Genomic DNA, 24,484 nt, shown 5'->3' on the forward strand with positions numbered 1-24,484 from the left:
CAGTTTACCCTCAATTCCTTCATCTAAATCGTTGATAAAGATGTTGAACAATACAGGGCCCAGGACAGAGCCCTGTGGTACCCCACTTGAGACATTCTTCCAACTGGATGTGCAGCCATTTACGACCACTCTTTGGCTCCGATCACTAAGCCAGTTATGAATCCACCTAACAGTTGCCTTGTCCATTCCATACTTAGTCATTTTTTCAATAAGGATTGTATGAGAGACTTTGTCAAATGCTTTGCTGAAGTCAAGATATACTATATCTACAGCATTTCCTTGATCCACCCAATCAGTGATACCGTCATAGAAGGAAATTAAGTTAGTCTGACATGACTTATTAGTTACAAACCCATGCTGACTGTTTAATCACTTCATTCTTATCCAGGTATTGACATACATGTTGTTTAATAATTTGTTCAAAGAGCTTTCCTGGTATAGAAGTCAGACTCACCGGCCTATAGTTGCCTGGGTCCACCTTCTTCCCCTTTTTGAAGATAGGAACAACATTTGCTCTTCTCCAGTCTTCTGGCACTTCTCCTCTTCTCCAAGAATTTTCAAAGATTATGGAGAGGGGTTCAAAAATTTCTTCTGCTATCTCCTTCAGTACTCTGGGGTGTAATTCTTCTGGACCTGGAGACTTGAATTCATTTAGGTTAGCTAAGTGTTTCCTCACTATCTTTCTGTTTATAGATATCCTTGATTCTTCTTTTCCCTTAATAGGACAGTGAATAACAGTTGATGTTACATTTCCTTTCTGAGAGAAAACAGATGCAAAATAGGAATTTAAAAGTTCAGCCTTCTCAACATCCTGTCTTACCATTTCATCATTTTCATCCTGTAAAAATCCTATAGCATCTTTGACTTTTCTTTTACTTTTGACATATCCCCAAAATCCTTTATTATTGCTTTTGACATCTCTTGCAAGCCTCAATTCATTTTCAGCTTTAGATAATCTGATTTGTGCCCTGCAGGTTCTGCAGACAGCATTATATTCTTCTTTAGATATGCCTCCCTCTTTCCATTTTATAAACATTTTTTTCTTCCTTTTTAGCATGTGCTTAAGTTCTGTGTTCATCTATCCTGGTTTCCTTAAATGCTTCCTATTCTTCCCTCTTTTCGGAATTGTTAACAACTGTGCTTTGAGAATTTCATTTTTCAAGATTTCCCATCCTTCCTGGACATTTTTGTCTTTAAGGATATCCAGCCATTGGATCCCTCCAATTCTCTTTCTGAATCCCTTAAAATCTGCCTTTCTGAAATCTAACCTTGACGTCTGAGTCTTCACAGGTCTTCTGCCTCTAGTTATCCAAAATTCTAAAATAGCATGGTCGCTACCTCCTAGGGTCCCAGCCACTTTTACCTCCTCAACCATTTCCTCCCTGTTTATAAGGATTAGATCCAAGGTAGCAGTTCCCCTTGTTTTCTCCCTTACCTTTTGGAAGATAAAGTTGTCAGCAAGAGAGGATAAGAATTTCCTTGACCTGTTAGTTTTGCCTGAGAGAGATTCCCAACAAATGTCTGGATAGATGAAATCTCCCATGACAACTATGTCATATTTTTTGGAGAACTTGGCCATTTGATGCATAAAGAGTTCATCCATATCTTCAGCTTGCACAGTCGGCCTGTAGTAAATGCCTACAATGGTGTCCTTTCCATTGTTCTGTCCTTGTATTCTTACCCAAACAGTTTCCACAGAACTCCCAGTCTCTGAAGCTTCAATCTCTGTGCAGATATACTTGTTTCTAACATACAATGCTACACCTCCTCCCCGTTTATCAAGTCTGTTTCTTGCAAATAAGTTGTATCCTTCTAGCCTTGTATTCCAATCATGTGTATTGTTCCACCAAGTTTCAGTGATTCCAATGACATCATATTCCTTTTCCTGTGTTAGTAGTTCCAATTCTCCTTGTTTGTTGCCCATGCTTTGTGCATTAGTATAGAAACATTTTAGTTTGTGATTGGTTTCTCTTTCTCCAATATTTTTATTAATTAGATTCTTTCGTCTTTGTTCTTCCTTTCCACTTCTAATAGCAGAGTTCTCAATAGCATTTGTCAGGTGTATGGCGCTTTCTGGTCTTTTGCTTCCCTTCCCATGTTGTTCTAGTTTAAAGCTCTCCTTACAAGTGTAGCAAGGCGACTTCCAAATACATGCTTTCCAGTCTTCGTAAGGTGCACCCCATCTCTAGCAAGTTGTCCATCGTATAAGTAGTTCACTCCGTGATCCAGAAATCCAAATCGTTGCTGACAGCACCATCGACGTAGCCAGTTGTTCACCTGCAAAATCTTATTCCACCTCCTTGTTAAAAAACAGACCTCAAAAAAAGAATTTTTGGGATTATAAAGTCAATTGAAACACCAGAAACAAAAACAATTCCCTAAAATATAGCTTTTAATTCAATCACTAAAAACATTAGTAGAAATGACTAAAAAAGGAGGGGAGGGATAGGGGACAAATAGTTATAATGGATAGCTGAAATACTATTTTGTTTCTAATCAGTTATACCAAATTAAGGGCCACAGGCTGAATCGCCCTAGTCCACCCTATTTCAGCCCTTCCTAACCGCGGAGGTTGGCACCCTAGTTGTTGACGATATGGCGCCCCCGCTCAACGTCGGTATCCCTAATAATCCCTAAACCTCCCTAAGTATACAAAAAAGGACACACAAAATTATACACACTCACACATATAATACCGAAAAAAATTTGTTTAAAGAGACATAGATAGTCTCATAGATAATACTAACGTGCTGTGAAATTATCTCGTAGTAGTTCTGATAGTATAGATACCCCACAATGTAGACTTATCTCGTAATAAAAAGAAGGAAGGAAAAAATAGGGGGTATCAAAAAAATGCAGCTTTAGGTAAAGCTTATCTGCAAAAAACCGACCCAAATATCAGATAATAAAGTAAGTAAAAAACGACTACAAGGTAGTTCAATAAATAGCACACTTGATAGTCAAAGAAATTGCACATTAAAGGCAGAAAAATAAATCTTGTGTTGCACATGCAGCGACCATAATTTTAGAAGTAGGGGTATTTTATCACCCTATTTCACTAGGAGACACAATCCACCTCCGGTACACTATCTGTACATCAAAAAGATTGCATAATAATTGTGCTGTCTTATCCAGGTTAGGCTGGTTTCACATTAGCGCATTTTCAGTGCGCGCACGGCTGGGGGTAGCTCCGCCCCCGAGCCGGCTCTCTGCCCGGCGTGCCCGCCCCTTGCTTGTTGCGCCGCCTACTAGCGGACAGCGGCGCCTGCGATCGGCGCACCCTATCTTTAGCATAGGGTGCGCAGATCGTGCGCAGGCCGTGCGCTAGTTGCGCTTTGACCTGCGCTGCGCACTTTTGACGGTGCGCCGTGCGCGCCAAAATCCGAAAAGTTTGATTTTGGCGCGCACGGCGCACCGTCAAAAGTGCGCAGCGCAGGTCAAAGCGCAACTAGCGCACGGCCTGCGCACGATCTGCGCACCCTATGCTAAAGATAGGGTGCGCCGATCGCAGGCGCCGCTGTCCGCTAGTAGGCGGCGCTACAAGCAAGGGGCGGGCACGCCGGGCAGAGAGCCGGCTCGGGGGAGGAGATACCCCCGGCCGTGCGCGCGCTGAAAATGCGCTAATGTGAAACCAGCCTTATAGATGAAAAAATGAGGCTATCAAATTCACCTCAAATATAATTCCCATTCCAATAGTAATGCATACAAAGTGTAGACCAACCGAGTATAATAGCTCAAATTGTTCCATGGCCATCCACTGGGAGGATGGAAGAGAAGACCACCTGCGCTCCCAGTTCTTTCACTTTCTTGCCTAAGTCTTCAAAGTCTCTGCAGATGGTTTCCAGGTCGTTTCTTGCGGTGTCATTTGTCCCCACATGTAGTAGCAGGAATGGGTAGTCATCTGTAGGTCTGAAGAGTCCTGATATCCTGTCAGAGACATCTTTAATTTTTGCACCTGGAAGACAGCACATTTCTCTTGAAGTTATATCCAGTCTGCATATAGCGGCCTCTGTTCCTCTCAACAGGGAATCCCCCATGACCACCACTCTCCGTTTCTTCTTCACAACGTTTCTCTTTCTCCATCCAGGAGGACTCTGAAGGCGTACAAGGTTGCTGTTTGTTGGCAAAGTCTTATCCTGATGTATTTCTTCATCGTTTTCCTGCGTGAGAGCCTGGTACTGGTTTCTGAGCAGTATGGGTGCTGACTGCCTCCCGATCCTCCTGCTTCTCTGGGTCACATGTCTCCATTCCTCTGTTTCTTCAGGTGCACTTCGAATTTCTTCTCTTTCTGTAACATGAAGAGATAATTCTGCTTTGACCAAGAACTCTTCACCTTCCTTAATGATCTTCAACGTAGCTAACCTCTCTTCGAGATTTTGCAACTTTTCCTCCAACAGGGACACAAGCTTGCATTTGTGGCATGTGAAGTTTGGCTTTTCCACTGGTAAATCTGTGAACATGTAGCAAGAAATGCAGCTCACCAAATGGCTCCTGGCCTCTTCCATCTTGAGATTTCTTAAAAAAAAAGATGAGCCAAAATTCGGCACGCGGTTTTTCCGATTTCCTCTTTTCAGCTGCAACGGCCATAACCCAGTGATCGTTGAGCTCGTGGAGACTCTTCACTTATCCCAGAAGGCACTGGGAATATGCAAATGATCTCCTCAAGACTCTTCCCCTCATTTTTCCGATTTCCTCTTTTCAGCTGCAACGGCCAAAACCCAGTGATCGTTGAGCTCGCGGAGACTCTTCACTTATCCCAGAAGGCACTGGGAATATGCAAATGATCTCCTCAAGACTCTTCCCCTGGTTTTCTATGATTCTATGCGCTCCACTCTGGACCGCAAATACCTCCTCTGACGTCCCATTGGTTATGCGCTGATACACCAGGAGGAGCTTCCTGATGGACATCTTTGCGCTCCAGGCTGGAAAGGAGACACCTCCCCGGGCGTCATAGCGGTCATGCGCAATACAGGGGAAGGCTTCCTGATAGACATCTCTGTGCTCAGGCTGGAGACACCTCCTAAAGCATCATAACGGTCATGTGCAATGCAGGGGAAAACTTCCCATCAGATCTACCAGCGTCTCAACAGAGAATGCAGGGTCATAATAGAGACATGCCTAATGTAAAGCCAAATCAAAATGGTCCTTTTGTTTATTATGGGTTCTGTCTGAATTCTGTTTATAAGTTTGTTTTTTAAACAGGAAAAAAAGTTCTGCATGATGTCCTTTTTTTTTCTATACTAAAAACTGATTCATTACAGAACAAAAACAAATCCCATAATAATCAATGGGGCCTTATAGCTTAATTTTACATCAGTTATCCAGTGGATCGCTTATTTTTTACATGAGGTCCGCTTGGCTGTCCCTGGAATAAAACAGAACCAGGGAATTCCAAAATGTCGATGTGAACTTAGTGGGAGAGGATAAAGAAGATTTGTTCGTTTGGGTACCACATTACTGTTATTAGAGTAATTTTCACCAGTGGTGCCCAAACGTAGAAATCTTCTTTATCCTCTCCTACTAGGTTCACATCGACATTTTGGAATTCCCTTGTTCTGTTTTATTCCAGCCAAGCGGATTTCATGCTTCATGGAAAAAAAAAAGCAATCCCCATTGATTATTATGGGATATATATATATATATATATATATATATATATATATATATATATACAGTTGTGGCCAAAAGTATTGACACCCCTGCAATTCTGTCAGATAATACTCAGTTTCTTCCTGAAAATGATTGCAAACACAAATTCTTTGGTATTATTATCTTCATTTAATTTGTCTTAAATGAAAAAACACAAAAAGAATTGTCCTAAAACCAAATTGGATATAATTCCACACCAAACATAAAAGAGGGTGAACAAAAGTATTGGCACTGTTCGAAAAATCATGTGATGCTTCTCTAATTTGTGTAATTAACAGCACCTGTGGCACCTAACAGGTGTTGGCAATAACTAAATCACACTTGCAGCCAGTTGACATGGATTAAAGTTGATTCAACCTCTGTCCTGTGTCCTTGTGTGTACCACATTGAGCATGGAGAAAAGAAAGAAGACCAAAGAACTGTCTGAGGACTTGAGAAACCAAATTGTGAGGAAGCATGAGCAATCTCAAGGCTACAAGTCAAGCACTGTGGCTAACCTCCCTAGATGTGGACAGAAAAGAAAAATTGACAAGAGATTTCAACGCAAGATTGTGCGGATGTTGGATAAAGAACCTCGACTAACATCCAAACAAGTTCAAGCTGCCCTGCAGTCCGAGGGTACAACAGTGTCAACCGTACTATCCGTCGGCGTCTGAATGAAAAGGGACTGTATGGTAGGAAACCCAGGAAGACCCCACTTCTTACCCCGAGACATAAAAAAGCCAGGCTGGAGTTTGCCAAAACTTACCTGAAAAAGCCTAAAATGTTTTGGAAGAATGTTCTCTGGTCAGATGAGACAAAAGTAGAGCTTTTTGGGCAAATGCATCAACATAGAGTTTACAGGAGAAAAAAAGAGGCATTCAAAGAAAAGAACACGGTCCCTACAGTCAAACATGGCGGAGGTTCCCTGATGTTTTGAGGTTGCTTTGCTGCCTCTGGCACTGGACTGCTTGACCGTGTGCATGGCATTATGAAGTCCTGAAGACTACCAACAAATTTTGCAGCATAATGTAGGGCCCAATGTGAGAAAGCTGGGTCTCCCTCAGAGGTCATGGGTCTTCCAGCAGGACAATGACCCAAAACACACTTCAAAAAGCACTAGAAAGTGGTTTGAGAGAAAGCACTGGAGACTTCTAAGGTGGCCAGCAATGAGTTCAGACCTGAATCCCATAGAACACCTGTGGAGAGATCTAAAAATGGCAGTTTGGAGAAGGCACCCTTCAAATATCAGGGACCTGGAGCAGTTTGCCAAAGAAGAATGGTCTAAAATTCCAGCAGAGCATTGTAAGAAACTCATTGATGGTTACCGGAAGCGGTTGGTCGCAGTTATTTTGGCTAAAGGTTGTGCAACCAAGTATTAGGCTGAGGGTGCCAATACTTTTTGTCTGGCCCATTTTTGGAGTTGTGTGTGAAATGATCAATGTTTTGCTTCATTCTCTTTTGTGTTTTTTCATTTAAGACAAATTAAATGAAGATAATACCAAATAATTTGTGTTTGCAATCATTTTCAGGAAGAAACTGAGTATTATCTGACAGAATTGCAGGGGTGTCAATACTTTTGGCCACAACTGTTTATAATATATATTTTTTCATCTTTTACGTTTTTAAAGTTACAAATGTAAAATTAACCGATGCAAAAGTTTGGGCACCCTACATGATTAGTACCTATGAGCACCCCCTTTTGCAAGTAACACAGCTTGTTAACGCTTTTTGTAGCCTCCCAAGAGTCTGTCAATTCTTATTTGAGGGGTTTTCATACATTCTTCATTGGAAAATTCTTCCAGTTCTGTGAGACTTCTGGGTTGTCTTGCATGCACTGCTATTTTGATGTCTAGCTACAGATTTTCAATTATGGTCAGATCAGGTGACTGTGAAGGCCATTGTAAAACCTTCAGCTTGTGCCTTTTGAAGTAGTCTATTGTGGATTTGTGGAAAGTCATGCGCCCGGAGGCGGAGATACCGGTGGAGGCGGGGCAGGGGGCGGGGCTTAGCGGCGGCCGTGCGCAGGCCGTCGCTGCGCTCAAAAGCGCGAATGTGAAACCGGCCTTACACAAGCTCAAAGCATGATTTATCCACCCCATGCTTATTTGTTGGGGAGATCTTTTCCTTAAATTATGTGCTTTTTTTTTTTTTTTCTTCACACATACCTTTTGATCATTGTGGCCCTTAGTTCTATTTTAACCTTATCAGTCCACAGGACTTGTTTCCAAAATGCATCAGACTTCTTTAGATGTTTTTTTTGTACTTCTGTAGCTGAATTTTATGGTGAGGATGAAGGAGAGGTTTTCTTTTGATGGCTCCTCCATGAAAGCCATATTTGTGCAGGTCTCTCTGAACAGTAGAATAATATACCACAACTCCATAGCCAGATAAATTTTTCTGAAGGTTTGCAGTCAAGCGGGGTTCTGATTTGCCTCTCTAGCAATCCTACTAGTAATCACTGAAATTTTGCTTAATCTTCCAGACCGTCTTCGCCACGTGTTGTGGGACGTTCTGAGATGTTGTGTCTGCTCCAAATTAAATGGTTAAGCCTAAGTACATGCACAGAGGGAGAGAACCACACTGACACTCTTAGTATCAGAACAGAACTCCTTTATTCCATCATAAGGTTAGTCTTTATCTAGTTTATTAGTATTCATGTATTGTAACAATATTATTGGCTCATCTTATCTCTAACTAGGTGCTGGCATTAGCATACATACATCTAATTGTCTAAAGGCCCTGTCACACTAAGCGACTTACCAGCGATCCCGACACCGATATCAAGGTGTCAGGATCGCTAGTAAGTCGCTATGTGATCGCTAGTGAGCTGTCACACAGACAGCTTCACCAGCGATCAGCACAGTGATGCCGAGTGCCCAGCATCGCTGGCCATCCCTGTAAAAAATAGAATCAAAATAAAAAATATAGTTATTCTCACCTTCCGACGTCCCGTTCAGCCATCCTGCCTCTCTCCACGCTCCGGTCACAGTGATCCTTTGCGAGAATGACCGTGAGATGTCACGGTCTCGAGGGATAACAAAGTCTCGCGGTCATTCGTGCAAAGGATCACTGGGACCGGAGCGTGGAGAGAGGCAGGATGGCTGAACAGGACGTCGGAAGGTGAAAATAACTATATTTTTTATTTTTTTTATTATTTTTTACACCTGATCGCTGGTCTCCCGCCTGTCACACACAGCGATGCGTGCAAGCCAGCGGGAGACCGGCGACCAAAGAAATGTCCAGAGGTTTCTTCCAGCGATCAGCGATACCGGCGGGGGGGGCCGCTCGCTGATCGCTGTCACACAGCGATCTTGCTGGTGAGATCGCTGTTATGTCACAAAAGTTGTGACTCAGCAGCGATCTCGCTACCGAGATCGCTTAGTGTGACGGGGCCTTAAGTTAATACTATTGACACCCAACTTGTAGTGTAGGGCTTGTACTAGCCTCTAAAGGCCCTGTCACACTAAGCGAGATCGCTGCTGAGTCACTAGAACTGTGACGTTATAGCGATCTTACCAGCGAGATCGCTGTGTGTGACCGTGACCAGCGACCAGCCCCCCTGCCGGGTATCGCTGATCGTGCCCGAAATGTCTGGACATTTCTTTGGTCGCTCATGTCCCGCTGAGTCGCTTGTATCGTCACGTTTGACACCTAGCCTAACGACCTCGTTAGCGACTCAGAAGCAAGACAAGGTGAGGATTAGCGTTCCCGACATCATTACAAAGGTCGCTATGACACGCTAGATCGTTGCTCCGTTGTTGGGTAGATTGGACTGTCTGACATCTCAATAGCGACCACATAGCGATGCGGCAACGATCCCTGTCGTGTCGTATAGCTGTCGGGATCATTATAGCGTCGCTTGGTGTGACGGGACCTTAAGTTTCTTTTCTCTAGGTTTCGTTTCTCTCACTTTCACACACACAGGCATCCAAAGCCCCCTTATCTGATCATGGACTTTATCTTGGAGAGAGAGATAAATACATACACAAATTAAAATAAAGTCAGGATAGATAAAGTATAAATCCTGCTCTCACAATTCCTTTCTCTTGTGGCAGTGGGTGGCTGTTCCAGCCGAAGTGCCCTTCTAGACTCCCCCAGATATGTTCTTCCCTAAGAGAAGAAGCCAGTCTTCCTACACTGCTTCACCGGATTCTCTGGATCGGTCTGCATGTCACACCTTCAGATGGCCACAAGAAAGGAAACTATACATGTGCAACATCCATGCACTGGTCAGAGCTGGCATCGAACAGTTTGTCATAGTAGTCGCCATCCTTCACTATCACTGGGTGCAATCCAGCAACAGGTCTTGTCTCTGTGGCCTTGTCTATAGCTTTAGAAACAATGCCCTGAACACAGGATATGATGCAGCAAGCAATCACCGCAATGGCCACCAGAACTATCACCAAAGTACACACTATGCTACGAAGAAGTGGTCCCCATTTACTAAAAGTGTTTTCTAACCTTTTACTGAAGGGGTTACTAACACCTGAGTTTTCAGCTAATTCGTTGGACAGGGCATGAATTACTCTCAGGGCTTTACTTATGCAACCATCCGGAGCATTGTTGTTAGAATAAAAAGTACAAAATGATTCCCCAACCATCTAAGGCCTCTTTCACACATCAGGTTTTCGCCGTCAGGCGCGATCCGGCGCTTTTGACAGAAACCGGATCCGGCGAAATGCAATGCCGGATCCGGTTTCCCCCCCATTGACTTGCATTTGCGCCGGATCGCGCCGGATGGCCATGCGTTTCATCCGGTTTTCGCCGGATCCGGCAATGTGTCGCGATCCGGCGTCTGGAAAAAACGGCTACTGTAACGTTTTTTGTCTCCGGCGAAAAAGCCGGACACGCCGGATCCGGCGCGTCCGTCTTTTTCACACAATGAAAGCCTATGAGCGCCGCAATGCGCCTGATCCGGCGAAAGCCGGATCCGGTGGCCGGATCCGGTTTTTTTGGTCTGAGCATGCTCAGTAGCTCTGCCCACAAGACATATATAAAAGCAAGACAGTGGGACCCACAGCCACACCCAACATGCCACCCAAGAAAGCAACCAAGCGCAGCAGGAGAAGGCAGGAGACCACTGCAGCACCATCAGCACCACCACCACCCCAAATGGAGCAGCAAATGGAACATGCTGAGGAGGGGAGGCCAGCAGCAGATGAGAGACGGTAATTATCAAATCCTCCATTCCTCCAAACTAGGGCTATTGAATATCAAGATATTCATTGGCCCTTTGTTTCTCTTTATTCAACAGCCGCCCAATAGATGCAGCAGCAGCAGCAATGGCAGCAGGTGGAACACCACCCACAGGCATGGAGTGTGGCCACCAGGAAGACAGCACATCATCTTCTGGGAGCCCTCCCTCGCATCGTCAGCGTTTGACGGTAAGTTTTTATTTCCAAAATCCATCATCTCTGTAATATATGTCTATTCATTGCCTTTTATTTCAAAACAGGATTCACAAGATGAAGAGGAGCTCCCAGAAGAAGAAGGAAGGGGTGGACAGACACCTGGAGTGGGCTCACAATTGGTAAGTTTTTTGCATCAAACGCAGAAACACAACATCACACTACACACAACACATAGAAAACAATGTTCTGCAGACCACACACAGCAAACAAATGCCTACATCCAAAGACATAACATTTTTTGTTTTCTTCTCTAGTCTTCCCAATCTGGTGCTCGGCCAAGAGGTCCTCGCAGTGCCTCCCAGGGTCGTCGGCGACAGCAACGCGGCGGTCACCAGCGTGTAAGTATAAATATTTTTGCTTTGTTTTTTTGCACTTTTTATTTCATTTCTTTTGTGGAGGCTAATTATGTTATTTTTGTCTTTTTCTTTAACAGCCTTCACAGCGTGCTCCCGACTCTGATGGTGAGGATGGAGGACTCGATGTGGACCACCTCATCGATCTCGTCGGAGAAAGGGAGCCGCTCTGGAATATGGCTGACCGCCGCCACGCTGACCTTATCGTTACCCGACGACTCTGGGAGGAAATCTGTTCGCTCCTTGTGGGCCGCTGGGAGGACCTCGATATTCGGGCCCAGATTAAAGAGCGTAAGTATATACAGTACCGGTTGCTTGATGTAAACCAGTGTTTCCCGAACTCCAGTCCTCGTGGTCCCCACGGATCATGTGTTCAGGATTTCTATTTACTATGGAAATCCTGAAAACATGACCCCTGGGGACCATGAGGACTGGAGTTTGTGAAACACTGATGTTGTATACTAACCACTCCTTTCTCGTTTCAGGGAACAGAATTGTGAATCGGTGGCGGTCTGTGAGGGATCGTTTCAAGAAGGAGTTCAATAAAGAGATGCGGGCCCCGAGTGGATCTGGAGGACGCAAGAGCAAGTACAAGTACGCACAAGCCCTGTCGTTCCTCCAGGAAACAATGGTCACTAGAAGGTAAATATTACACACCACATGTGAAAAAAAATGTTCGATGTAACTTTTTTTTTTCAGCCAGGGCCATACCATGTCAGTATTTTAATTGTTTTTTTTTCTCTTTATTCCACAGCACGGTGAGCAGCACTCGGGAGCCTGCACGATTGGACCCTTCTGAGGCGATCCCGGAGGAGACCGGCACCGAGGGACACTTCGACCGCCCCGGTACATCTGCACCTTCCCAGCCTTCCCACACATTCGACCCATCTGTCCCATCCACCAGCACAGGAGCATCGTGGCCGCCTACATTACATGAAGCTGCTGGTGAGGAGATCGCTTTCCCTTTACCCCACCCTTCTGCCCCTGCCACCTCTAGTACACCTGCGGGTACTGGGCAGCAGCGGCAGAGGGGTCAGGAAAAGAGTTATGCGCCAGAGTTCTTGCATCTGAATGCATCTTTCCAGAACTGTCTAAAAGTCTTGTCAGAGCAAATCTCCGCAGGCTTTCAGCAGATCAACTCCAGCATTCTGGAGGTGAAGACACTTCTGCAAACCATGCATTCAGAAGCAAGATCTTCGCCAAACTACACCTTTTTCAGGTCTGTTGTGGAGCGCATGGCAACACTATCTCCTACCCAGCAGATGCATATAATGCATTCGTGCCACGGTGCTCTACAGCAGGTTACCTCCCAACCTCCACCTCCCACCACTGTAGTTCCTCCACCTGCACCCCCTCCAGCCACTTTCCATCCTCCCCCTCCTATTACATCTGCACCCCCTCCAGCCACTTTCCATCCTCCCCCTCCTATTACATCTGCACCCCCTCCAGCCACTTTCCATCCTCCCCCTCCTATTACATACCAGCAACCTCACCAGTACCAGCAACCTTCCCAGTACCAGCAACCTCCCCAGTACCAGACATCTCCCCACTTCCAGCAACCTGCCCCGTACCAAACTCCTTCCCCGTACCAAACTCCTTCCCCGTACCAAACTCCTTCCCCGTACCAAACTCCTTCCCCATACAACTTTCCATCAACATCATCTGCTCCTACAGTCCCTGCCCAACCCTCCACTCCACCGCCCACCACCTCTTCTGCCTCCCACATGTCCACCCATTCTGTATCTTTTTCCACACCATCACCTCTAACTGTTCCTTCCCCACCACGATCCCAGTCCTCTCTCCACACTCCCATTGTCGAAGTGTCCCGCAGCCCCTCCAGCAGTATTTCCACCCCACACTACACCGAGTTATAATGTTTTTTTTGTAATAAAAATGCCCATTTGGTTGGTTTCAAACCTTTATTAAAAAAGTTTTTTTAACTTTAAAAACAGTTTACACAAAAAAAAATATTTTAAATAAAAGTTAAATTATTGTTTACACTGGTTGTCATTTCTTTCTGCGGCGAAATATGTTTAAAAAAAAGGTTAAATACAGGGTATTTAAAAGGTAAAAAGGTATTCAAAACCAGGTATATAACTGTGGGTAAATTGTAGCTTTTTGCCACAGTTGTGTTCCTGGTTGTGTTTGAAGCAAAGTATTTCACCTGAAAAGTTGTGTTTATTGTTGGTGATTTCCTAACAATGTACACAACTTTTGTTAAAAGGTGAAATACTTTGCATAAAACACAACCAGGTACACACCTGTGGCCTAAAGCTAAAAATAGTAAGACCATAACAAGATAGTCAGCTTTGGTTGGCAAAGGTATATACTGTTGGTCCAGAAAGTACACAAGTTTGGTTAGGGCACAAATCTTTCACACTCTGTCATCCTGCCAGTGTACTCTGCCTTGAGGTGATATAAAGTATAGTGCAAAATTGTCCCTCATTACTGAAACCGTCACAGAACTTCTAGTGGTAATATTTCCAATGACAACATCCATCTTCGCCAGTAACTTGCTCTTCTCTCCAACCTGCACTTTCTCCTCTACAACCTGTCAAAGAAGGGCTGTAGGAACATGCTATATATAGTTTTCCAGTAGCCAATCCCGTTCGGAAGGCCACAAGGGTCAATTTTAAAAACCAGATCCGGCGTAATCCGTCGAAAAACGGATAGAAAAACGGATGAACCGGATGAGACGGATCCGGTTTTGTCTGTCAAGAACAAGACTGATCCGGCAGAAAACCGGATCCGGCACATCAGGTTTTACAAAACATTTGCCGGATCCGGCATTCCGGCACGACGCCGGATCGCGCCTGACGCCGAAAACCTGATGTGTGAAAGTAGCCTTACAGACCCCTCCCTTCTCTGTTAAAATCATGTCAAGGGCGAGTCTATTCTGAAAGGTCATGGTCGAGGTGGCACCCAACTGTTCAGCTATTCCCGGAAAACATCCCTACTAAAATTAACAAATCTTTGTTGGTTGTAGTATATATTATTTATCCAGTCCACATTTTTGTTCACTGTAATGATGGGAAATAACATTTCAAATCACGCTGCTACCTGATCTCTTGCTTTGAACTCGTCTGGTACTCCTCTTGGAACTCCAATAGCATCAATGTACACATGAGCGTCGAAAGAAGTAGAAATGCTGGTGTCACGCTTGTGCCTCTGGTTTTTCATTGCATATTCGTGGAGCTTGTCTGTACTTGGAGTCACAATCTGGAAAGGTATCAGGAATTTAACAATAGCACATATACCCTTCCATCCCGCTGATAATATTGGATAAAAGTCACCATTTCCACACATCCACCATAAGTCAGCCCTAGGTACTGTCTGATTCAGGAGGACAAGGCCTCATACCAAGTTAGTGGTGGCTGTGGGACTACAGTACGAGGAACCTAAGTGCTTTAGGTCAATGGTACCTGTTAAACTATGGAAACACGTGTAGTTCTTTTGGTAGGGGCTATCTCCATTGTCCTTTACATGTTTATTATTTATTGGGGAATACAACTGCTGGAGCAGATTACACTCTGAAATATTTTCTCCTTCTGTAGCAAAAAATAGCTGAAGTAGGCAGGAGAAAGCAATGGGTTTGTCTGGTTGCTAATAGGGAAGGGCACTGTGCCTAGATGAGGTCTAGCTAGGGCACAGACTATACAATCACTCTTATTCAAGGCCAGTGCAGAGTATTTTACCCATTCTAACCAATAATTGGTCTCAGAATATCCCGTCTCCACTGATAGTTTATCTTCATAGGTTAGGGGCTCCAGGAACGAGTCTTTGGTAGTATAAGGTCGCGGGGTCTCAGCCTTATTTAAAACAGGTCAGTCCCTGATATCCTTGAGATAAGTGTCCTAATGAGTCAGTGCCCCATGGGATATTTATGCCCAACACATATAGTCCTGCATCTGTAACAGAGGGGTTCTCTATCATCAAGTATAGGGGATGACAGTTGCCTAACTTACAAGTTAGACAGGACCCTACTGTACAGCGTTTGGATACATATTCTGGTTGCTACAGAGTCCTTTTCGTAAGGAGGCTTCTACCATTTTTGTCTGTCTTTTAGAATCATAGAATCGTAGAGTTGGAAGGGACCTCCTGAGCGATCTGGTCCAACCCCCTGCTCAATGCAGGATTCACTAAATTATCCCAGACATATGTCTGTCCAGCTTCTATTTGAAGACTTCTATTGAAGGAGAGCTCCCCACCTCTCATTGATCACTCTAACTGTCAAAAAGTTTTTTCTAATATCTAATCTGTCTCCTCCCATTCAGTTTCATCCCATTGCTTCTAGTCTTTCCTTGTGCAAATGAGAATAAAGATGATCCTTCTACAGTGTGACAGCCCTTGAGATATTTGTAGACAGCTATTAAGGGTACCGTTACACCTAGCGATGCACCAGCGATCCCGACCAGCGATATGACGCGGCCAGGATCGCTGGTGCATCGCTAGGTGGTCGCTAGTGAGCTGCCACACAGGCAGATCTCACTAGCGACTTCGCTGGGGACGGGGATCGCTACTTACCTGTCAGACGTGGCGATCCTGACGTCCTCTCGCCCGGCTCCACGCGTCGCTCGTCGGCGCCACAGGAAGCCCCAGCAGGAAATGGCCGACGAGAAATGGTCCAGGAGCTTCTCGCGCGATCAGTGATAACCAGCGGGGGAGCCGGTCGGAGGTAAGTATCACATGCAGCGATATCGCTAGCAATATCGCTGCAACGTCACAAAATCGGTGACTTTACAGCGATATTGCTAGCGATATCGCAGTGTGTAACGGGGGCTTAAGTCTCCACTCCGTCTTTTCTTTTGCAAGCTAAACATTCCCAAATCCTGCAACCTTTCCTCATAAGACAGGGTTTGCAGACCGGTCACCATTCTGGTCGCTCTTTTCAGAACTTGCTCCAGTTTGTTGATGTCTTTTTTAAAATGTGGCGCCCAAAACTAGACATAGTATTCCAGATGAGGTCTGACCCAAGAGGAGTAGAGGGCAAAAATGACTTCACGTGATTAGACTGTATGCTTCTGTTAATACATCCTAGAATTGCATTTGCCTTTTTTTTGCTGCTGCATCACACTGTTGACTCATAGTCAGTCTGTGATCTATTAGTATACCCAAGTCTTTTTCACATGTGCTGTTGCTTAGCCCTTTTTCTCCCATTCTGTATATGCTTTTTTTCATTTTTATTGCCCAGATGTAGTACTTTGCATTTCTCCCTGTTAAAAACCATTCTGTTAGTTGCTGCCCACTTCTCCAGTTTATTTATATATTTTTGAATCCTCTCTCTCTCTTCTGTAGTATTAGCTATCCCTCCTAGCTTTGTGTCATCAGCAAATTGAATCAGTTTACCCTCAATTCCTTCATCTAAATCATTGATAAAGATGTTGAACAATACAGGGCCCAGGACAGAGCCCTGTGGTACCCCACTTGAGACATTCTTCCAACTGGATGTGCAGCCATTCACTGGCCGATGTCAGGGCAGATGCCCAGGTTTTGTGCGATCTGACTGCTCCAGAATTGGCTCATTCTGCAGATTCAGATTCCTTAAAACCCTTTACAGGAGGTGTACCATCCACTTTCATGCCCCAGGTGGTCCCTGGGAATGTTATCAATTTATTTAAAATACAGATGTTGAGGGATGTTGAGTCCATTGTATATCCGACCGCCCCGCCCAATCTGTCGGCCTCGGAAAGACGTTCCCTCTTTGAGATCATAGAATGGTCTGATGTGGTCGTGAGGAACGCTGATAAGGGCGGCAATATAGTCCTATTACAAAGAGAGCAGTACATGATGAAGGCTATGAGACAGTTATCTGACACGTCTACTTATTTAAAATTAGCACAAGACCCGACGAACAAGTATAAAAATGAATTGCGGAGTTTTTTATGGAAAAATGTGGAATTAGGCGTGCTGTCTAAGAAAAAGGCTGAAAGGTTATTACCGGAGTTCCCACGCCGTCCCCATTGGTATTATATGCCAAAGGTGCATAAATCCCTTATTGCTCCACCAGGACGCCCCATTGTGTCAGTGATTGGATCCCTCACAGAACCATTGTCACAATACATGGATTGACTGTTGCGCCCGTATTGCAAGATATCCCTTCCTACATCAAAGACACTGATGAATTTTTGGGGGCCATATGGTTTATGCGCACTCGGCACAAGAATCTGCTGGTTTAAATGAGAGATTGGATATGTCTGTTTTCCTATAATAAGATTTCGTGATTGTATCTGTGTTTTTTTACTTGTTTTTCTAAAATATTTTAACTGTCATTGATAATTGCTGCATATGTGTTGAAGCAGTGGGGGTGGGGTTTGATTGTCTCCCTCTGTTAAGAGGTGAGACTGGGCTCACTCCCCTCTGAGACCAGTAGAAGCGCCACGGCAGCGCGAAACAGCTGTCATCATCTACACTCCTGCTCCTATCCTCCCTATGCCGATATTTTAAAGTAATAGAATAAAGAAGATTTTAACCGGTGAGTGCCATATGTATTTCTTTTTTGGTGAAGTTGCTGTGCTTATTGCTTTGGAATGGCACCCCGGTCCATGGAGAACTTCTTATACTGCACGCTCTTCTAGGCGGCAGTTCACACAGGCATGTGCACAATGAATGCATTTTCTTGCTGTGCAGATTAATTCCCTGTTGGAGTTACAAATCTATGCTGACTCTGTTTAATCACTTCATTCTTATCCAGGTCCTTACATACATGTTGTTTAATAATTTGTTCAAAGATCTTTCCTGGCATAGAAGTCAGACTCACTGGCCTATAGTTTCCTGGGTCCACCTTCTTCCCCTTTTTGAAGGGGAACAACATTTGCTCTTCTCCAGTCTTCTGAGACTTCTCCTGTTCTCCAAGAATTTTCAAAGATTATGGAGAGTGGTTCAAAAATTTCTACTGCTATCTCCTTCAGTACTCTGGGGTGTAATTCATCTGGACCTGGAGACTTGAATTCATTTAGGTTAGCTAAGTGTTTCCTCACTATATTTCTGTTTATAGATATCCTGGATTCTTCTATTCCCTTAATAAGACAATGAAGAACAGTTGATGTTACATTTCCTTTCTGAGAGAAAACAGATGCAAAATAGGAATTTAAAAGTTCGGCCTTCTTAACATCCTGTCTTACCATTTCATCATTTTCATCCTGTTAAAATCCTATAGCATCTTTGACTTTTCTTTCACTTTTGACATATCCCCCAAATCCTTTTTTATTGCTTTTGACGTCTCTTGCAAGCCTCAATTCATTGTCAGCTTTACTAATCTGATTCGTGCCCTGCAGGTTCTTCAGACAGCATTATATTCTTGTTTAGTTATGCCTCCCTCTTTCCATTTTATAAACATTTCTTTCTTCCTTTTTAGCATGTGCTTAAGTTCTGTGTTCATCCTTCCTGGTTTCATTAAATACTTCCTATTCTTCCCTCTTTCGGAATTGTTAACAATTGTGCTTTGAGAATTTCATTTTTCAAGATTTCCCATCCTTCCTGGACATTTTTGTCCTTAAGGATATCCAGCCATTGGATCCCTCCAATTATCTTTCCGAATCCCTTAAAATCTGCCTTTCTGAAATCTATGAAAAAAGCAAAAATTGGTGTAGCTGCACCAATAATATATTCTTGTAGATCTCACCAAAAGGTATGATATACAGCACAAGTGAGAATTAAAATTTAACCTTTAATACAACAATTAAAAAGATAACATGAAAGTGCCACCCTTGTGAAAACACAAATAAAAGTGGTTGTATAATTATCCTAGAGCAGTTAGATGCCATCTGACTCAAAAAAACAACCAACTCAGGATAAAAAAAGATCTATTCTGCAGTAGTCAGAAAGTCTGTATGCGCTGAGAATAATGTTGCAGTTATAATTAGCTGGTACACAGAAACGGAAAACCAACCATAGAAAAAGCAAACATCATAATACTGGTTGCATATACAATGATATCTATGACAGAGAATATCAATATGTAGACATAAAATAGAAAAAAATTGGTACGTTCTCACCAATTTCATTTAGCCATAGAAGGGGAAGGAGATGATCCTGGGTTATAAATCCCACCTCAGGAGAGAGACCGACATTACCCTGTCAATCCCTATGGGTCTAGCAGTAGTCTAAGGCTGTGTGCAGACGCTGCGGAATCCGCTGCGGATTAATCCGCACGGATTTTGCAAAAACCGCAGATAAACCGCAGGTCAAAAGACCTGCGGATTATCTGCGGTTTTGCCTGCGGTTTGGTCCTGTGGATTCACCATCTCCACAATGGTGGAGATAGGAACCCGCTGCGGATTCCGCAGAAAGAATTGACATGTCAATTCTTTCTGCGGTTTCAAAACCGCAGCAAATCCGCTCTGACTTTTCCGCAACGTCTACACAGCGTTTTTTTTTTTACCATTCATTTGAATGGTACTGTACACCGCAGCTAAAACTGCTGCGGGTCCACAGGGGCCAAAACCGCTGCGGAATCGCAGCGGAATCCGCAGCGTGTGCACATACCCTAACACCCATTAACTCCCGCCCTTACAAGGACAGTCCACAGCTATCCCTAAGCTGGACATGCCCTGCACTTTCCTTCAGAATGTCGTCCCAACGCGTTACTGAAATCTAACCTTGACGTCTGAGTCTTCACAGGTCTTCCTCCTCTAGTTATCCAAAATTCTAAAATAGCATGGTCGCTACCTCCTAGGGTCCCAGCCACTCTTACCTCCTCAAGTTTTGTAGTCCCAGTCTTCCCCAGTGTTCCACCCCACCATAGTCCAGAACTCACAATCAGACCCATAGCCAGTACTGGCGGTGGTGACACATGTATACTTTTGAGTGAGTCTGTAGGTGTCTCCACGCTGCCACTCCACCGTCGGGCAGGGGACAATGTTACACAGCTCATACTTATAACTGACTACAGGATCTGAGCTATTAAGCCAGAAATGGTAATTAGCTTCCCATTATTTCTCTCTTGGGATATAGACCTAGATGAGCCCCCAATTGTTAGGGCAAAAAGGATAAGGCACAGGGTGTGCGTCCACATCATTTGGTGGCTTTCTTGGGCTCAGCTGTCTTCTTGCAATGTGATGCGTGGATCCAGTTGGGCTTTCCTTCAAGCTTTACGGCTGTCTCAGTTGTCAGCAGAACTTGGAAGGGTCCATCAAATCGAGGCTCGAGGGCTCTAATGATGTGTCTTTTGACCACCACCCAGTCTCCGGGCTGCAGGGGGTGGCTTCCTTCCACAGAATCTGGATCTGGAAGAGAAGAGTAAACTCGAGAATATATGTCAGCCAAGCATGTAAGTTCAATAACATAAGAAGACAGCCTATAATGTTGCATCTGGAGCTGCTGTGGAAAATATAATCCTAGCCTAGGGGCTGACCCAAATAGCACCTCATATGGGCTGAGGCCTTTCTTTTTGTTGGGATTATATCTGACTGAGAAGAGTGCATGTGGCAAGCATTCTGTCCATGGTCTGCCCATTTCAGCCATGGCTTTTTGGATTTTCAGTTTCAGTGTCCCATTCATTCTCTCTACCATTACTTTGTAGATGATACACAGCATGAAAGGCCTGCTCCACTCCCAGTGCGGACATTGTTTCCTGCATTACTTCACCAGTAAAGTGGGTTCCTTTGTCACTCTTTATTGTCTCAGGCACCCCGTATCTGTAGACGACTTCTGAGATAATTTTCTTTGCTGTAGCCTTGACAGTGGCTATACACACGGGATATGCCTCTGGCCATCCTGAGGAGAGGTCAACACACACCAGTACTCACTCATAGGTTTGCATCTTAAGTTGAATGTAGTCTATCTGAAGATGCTGGAATGGATACAGGGACCTCTGTGTGTGTCTCATAGGCGTCTTGACGGTGCGTCCTACATTGTTGAGAGCACAGGTCAGACAGGCTTGGACATGTTTGGCTGCAGTGAAGTTAATAATAATAATAATCTTTATTTTTATATAGCGCTAACATATTCCGCAGCGCTTTACAGTTTTTGCACACATTTTCATCACTGTCCCCGATGGGGCTCACAATCTAAATTCCCTATCAGTATGTCTTTAGAATGTGGGAGGAAACCGGAGTGCCCGGAGGAAACCCACGCAAACACGGGGAGAACATACAAACTCCTTGCAGATGTTGTCCTTGGTGGGATTCGAACCCAGGACTCCAGCGCTGCAAGGCTGCAGCGCTAACCACTGAGCCACCGTGCTGCCCAGGAGCATACCAATGAGGGTGGATGAGGTCTGTCATGGCAGTCTTTGGTGGGTATTACCGTGGGAGGCTTGAGTCATCATGGGATACAGAACCCGGGGAAATCTAACTTTGTCCCCCACATGCTACAGTCCTTCTGGTGACTGCACAGCTCATTTCTCCTCTCATCTGGCGAATTCTTCAACACCAGTCTGTTGTAGCTTCTAGAGAAGGTCATAGGTCACAGGTGGGTCTGCGGCAGAGGCCACCTTTTGCAGCTCCCACCCCAACAGGGTTGTCTCTTGGTTGGCAAGCTGCAGATTTTGCAGCTTGGTCGGCCAGGTGGTTGCCTTTTGCTGTGGTTGAGTCGTCCTTTGCATGGCCTTTTGCTTTCACTATGGCAACTTTCTTGGATAAAAGTAGGGCCTTTATCAGGTGTTGGATGGCTTTATAATTCTTGATTGGCTTGCCTGCCACTGTGAGGAAAGAACAAGCTCTCTATAGGTCCATAGTCATGAGCGATAGCAAATGCATAGTGGCTGTCTGTATAAATCGTGGCAGTTTGGTCTTTAGCATGTCTGCAGGCTTTCTCTAGGGCACAGAGTTCAGCTTCCTGGGCGGACATGTGTGGAGGTAGCAGTTCTGCTTTTATGGTCTTATGGAGGGAAACAACAGCATATCCAGTGTAGAACCGGTCATCCACAAAAACCCAGACCACGGGCTTATCTAGTGGGACATCGGTAACATGATTGAAACCCCCAGTTTCCTGGGACATTATTTGTATACAGTCATGTTCCTCTTCTGGCTCAACTAGCAGGTCACCCAGATTACCACGACTACCCCTTCCCCCCTCCAGAGGCAACAAAGTGGCTGGATTCAGAGTAATGCAACAGTGAATGGTGATGTTATCAGGCATGAGGAGGGCACATTGTAGCCTAAGATGGCGAGCTGTACTGAGATGTTTTGGATGTACTTGAGAAAGAATGGCAGTAACATCATGAGGGACATAAACAGTGAGGGAAAAAGTCAGAACAATTTCAGCAGACTTATCCAAGAGGAGCTGCACAGCATTTATGGCTCAAACAAGAGGGAGGACCTCTTGCTATGGGGTTTAGGCAGGTGGAGTAGTAGGCTACCGGTTGCTATCGATCACCATGATCTTGAGTGAGTATACCAGAAGCGTGGCCTGACTGTTCATGACAGTACAGCCTGAAAGGTTTTGAGTAGTCTGGGAGGCCTAAGGCCAGAGCTGGAACAATGGTCAGTTTGAGGGTATAGAAATTTTCTAGGGCCTCAGATGTCAGATGGAAAGGCTGAGTGGATAGGCAATCATATAGTGCCTGCTTAAGGGCCGAGGCATTTCTAACCCATGGGCGACAGTATGAAACAAGGCCAAGAAAAGTTCTCAAGACTGCAGGATTGGAAGGAGGGGCGAGTACCTCAATAGCCCCTTTTCTCTCTGTTGTAGTGAGGTGCTTTACTCCTGCAGAAATACAGTGGCCCAAAAACGTGATAGTTGTACAGCAAAACTGGAGTTTCCTTTTTAGAAGCTTTGCAGCCACTGTCAGCAAGGAATTGTAGGAGGGACAGAGTTTTCAATACAGTTCTCTTCACTGGGGCAGCAAAGGAGTAGGTCATCAACATACTGAAGAAGGACTGCCTGGTCTGATGGTTTGTGCCAGTCCTCTAGTACTGAAGACATGGCAGCCATGTATTGGCTGGGCAAATTTTGGGCACCTTGGGCGAGTACCACCCAAGCATACTGTTTGCTCTGGTGTGTAATGGCAAACAAATACCAAGAATTGGGGTGAAGTGGTATTGAGAAGAAAGCATTGGCTAGATCAATGACCGTGAAATGGGTGGCCGTGTGAGGGATCTGTGCCAATAGGTATGCGAGTTAGGCACAATAGGCGTATTGAGGACAGTGGCCTCATTAACTGCCTGCAGGTCATGGACCATGCGGTACTGAGCAGGCTGACCTTTCTCTACCTTTTTCTTGACGTGATGTAATTTCAACAATCAACAAATATATCGTGGCACTACTGCGTTGGTGCACAAAAGAAGGTTCCCACACCAGTATAGATAATGTAATAAATTTTTGGCACTCAACTTGTTGCAAAGTGAAGAATTTTATTTGCAGTCTCAATAATTTAGACGTTTCGGCTTGCACACATAAGCCTTCATCAGTAGGCCAGACTGCTCTCTTGAATAGGTCTGCAATGTGTTTAATGGTAAGGTACCACTATATTGGTGGTGTGAATGGTCAGACTCGTGTTGAGAATGATTCTCGTTTATCGATAATGTTTTGTGACAGAAATGATCTGTGAAGATACTGTACAGAATCATATATGAGGGGTTTAATGTCAGTTTTAGGAATCAACTGTAAGTTTCAATTCCACAAGGAGCCCATACAACGCTGTGTGATGTAGCGTTGGTGGGTGGCGGCGTGTTGTATCAGGTAGAACGCGGTATCCACCGCTTGTAGCCAGGTGGATACCGCGTTCTACCTGATACAACACGCCGCCACCCACCAACGCTACATCACACAGCGTTGTATGGGCTCCTTGTGGAATTGAAACTTACAGTTGATTCCTAAAACTGACATTAAACCCCTCATATATGATTCTGTACAGTATCTTCACAGATCATTTCTGTCACAAAACATTATCGATAAACGAGAATCATTCTCAACACGAGTCTGACCATTCACATAACCAATATAGTGGTACCTTACCATTAAACACATTGCAGACCTATTCAAGAGAGCAGTCTGGCCTACTGATGAAGGCTTATGTGTGCAAGCCGAAACGTCTAAATTATTGAGACTGCAAATAAAATTCTTCACTTTGCAACAAGTTGAGTGCCAAAAATGTATTACATTAGTAATTTCAACAATGACCCCTTTTTTTAAGAACTCCTTCAGAGT

The 24,484-nt window shown here is 44.5% G+C and overlaps 1 protein-coding gene across 9 annotated transcripts in view; it reads left to right on the plus strand.

The window, feature by feature from the left end:
- Positions 1-24,484, plus strand: part of SLC25A17 (solute carrier family 25 member 17) — a 470,764-nt gene that overhangs the window by 73,327 nt on the left and 372,953 nt on the right. The window contains exon 2 of one of the 9 annotated variants that reach the window (XM_073558029.1): positions 8,114-8,257. The exons of the other annotated variants lie outside the window; for them this stretch is intronic. The gene's annotated coding sequence lies outside the window, so the exon portion shown is untranslated. The remainder of the gene's footprint in view (positions 1-8,113; positions 8,258-24,484) is intronic. 9 annotated transcript variants of the gene reach the window in all.

This window comes from Dendrobates tinctorius, unplaced genomic scaffold (genome assembly GCF_039654945.1).
Source record: "Dendrobates tinctorius isolate UK_male_01 unplaced genomic scaffold, ASM3965494v1 ptg000012l, whole genome shotgun sequence".
NCBI classification, from domain to species: domain Eukaryota; kingdom Metazoa; phylum Chordata; class Amphibia; order Anura; family Dendrobatidae; genus Dendrobates; species Dendrobates tinctorius.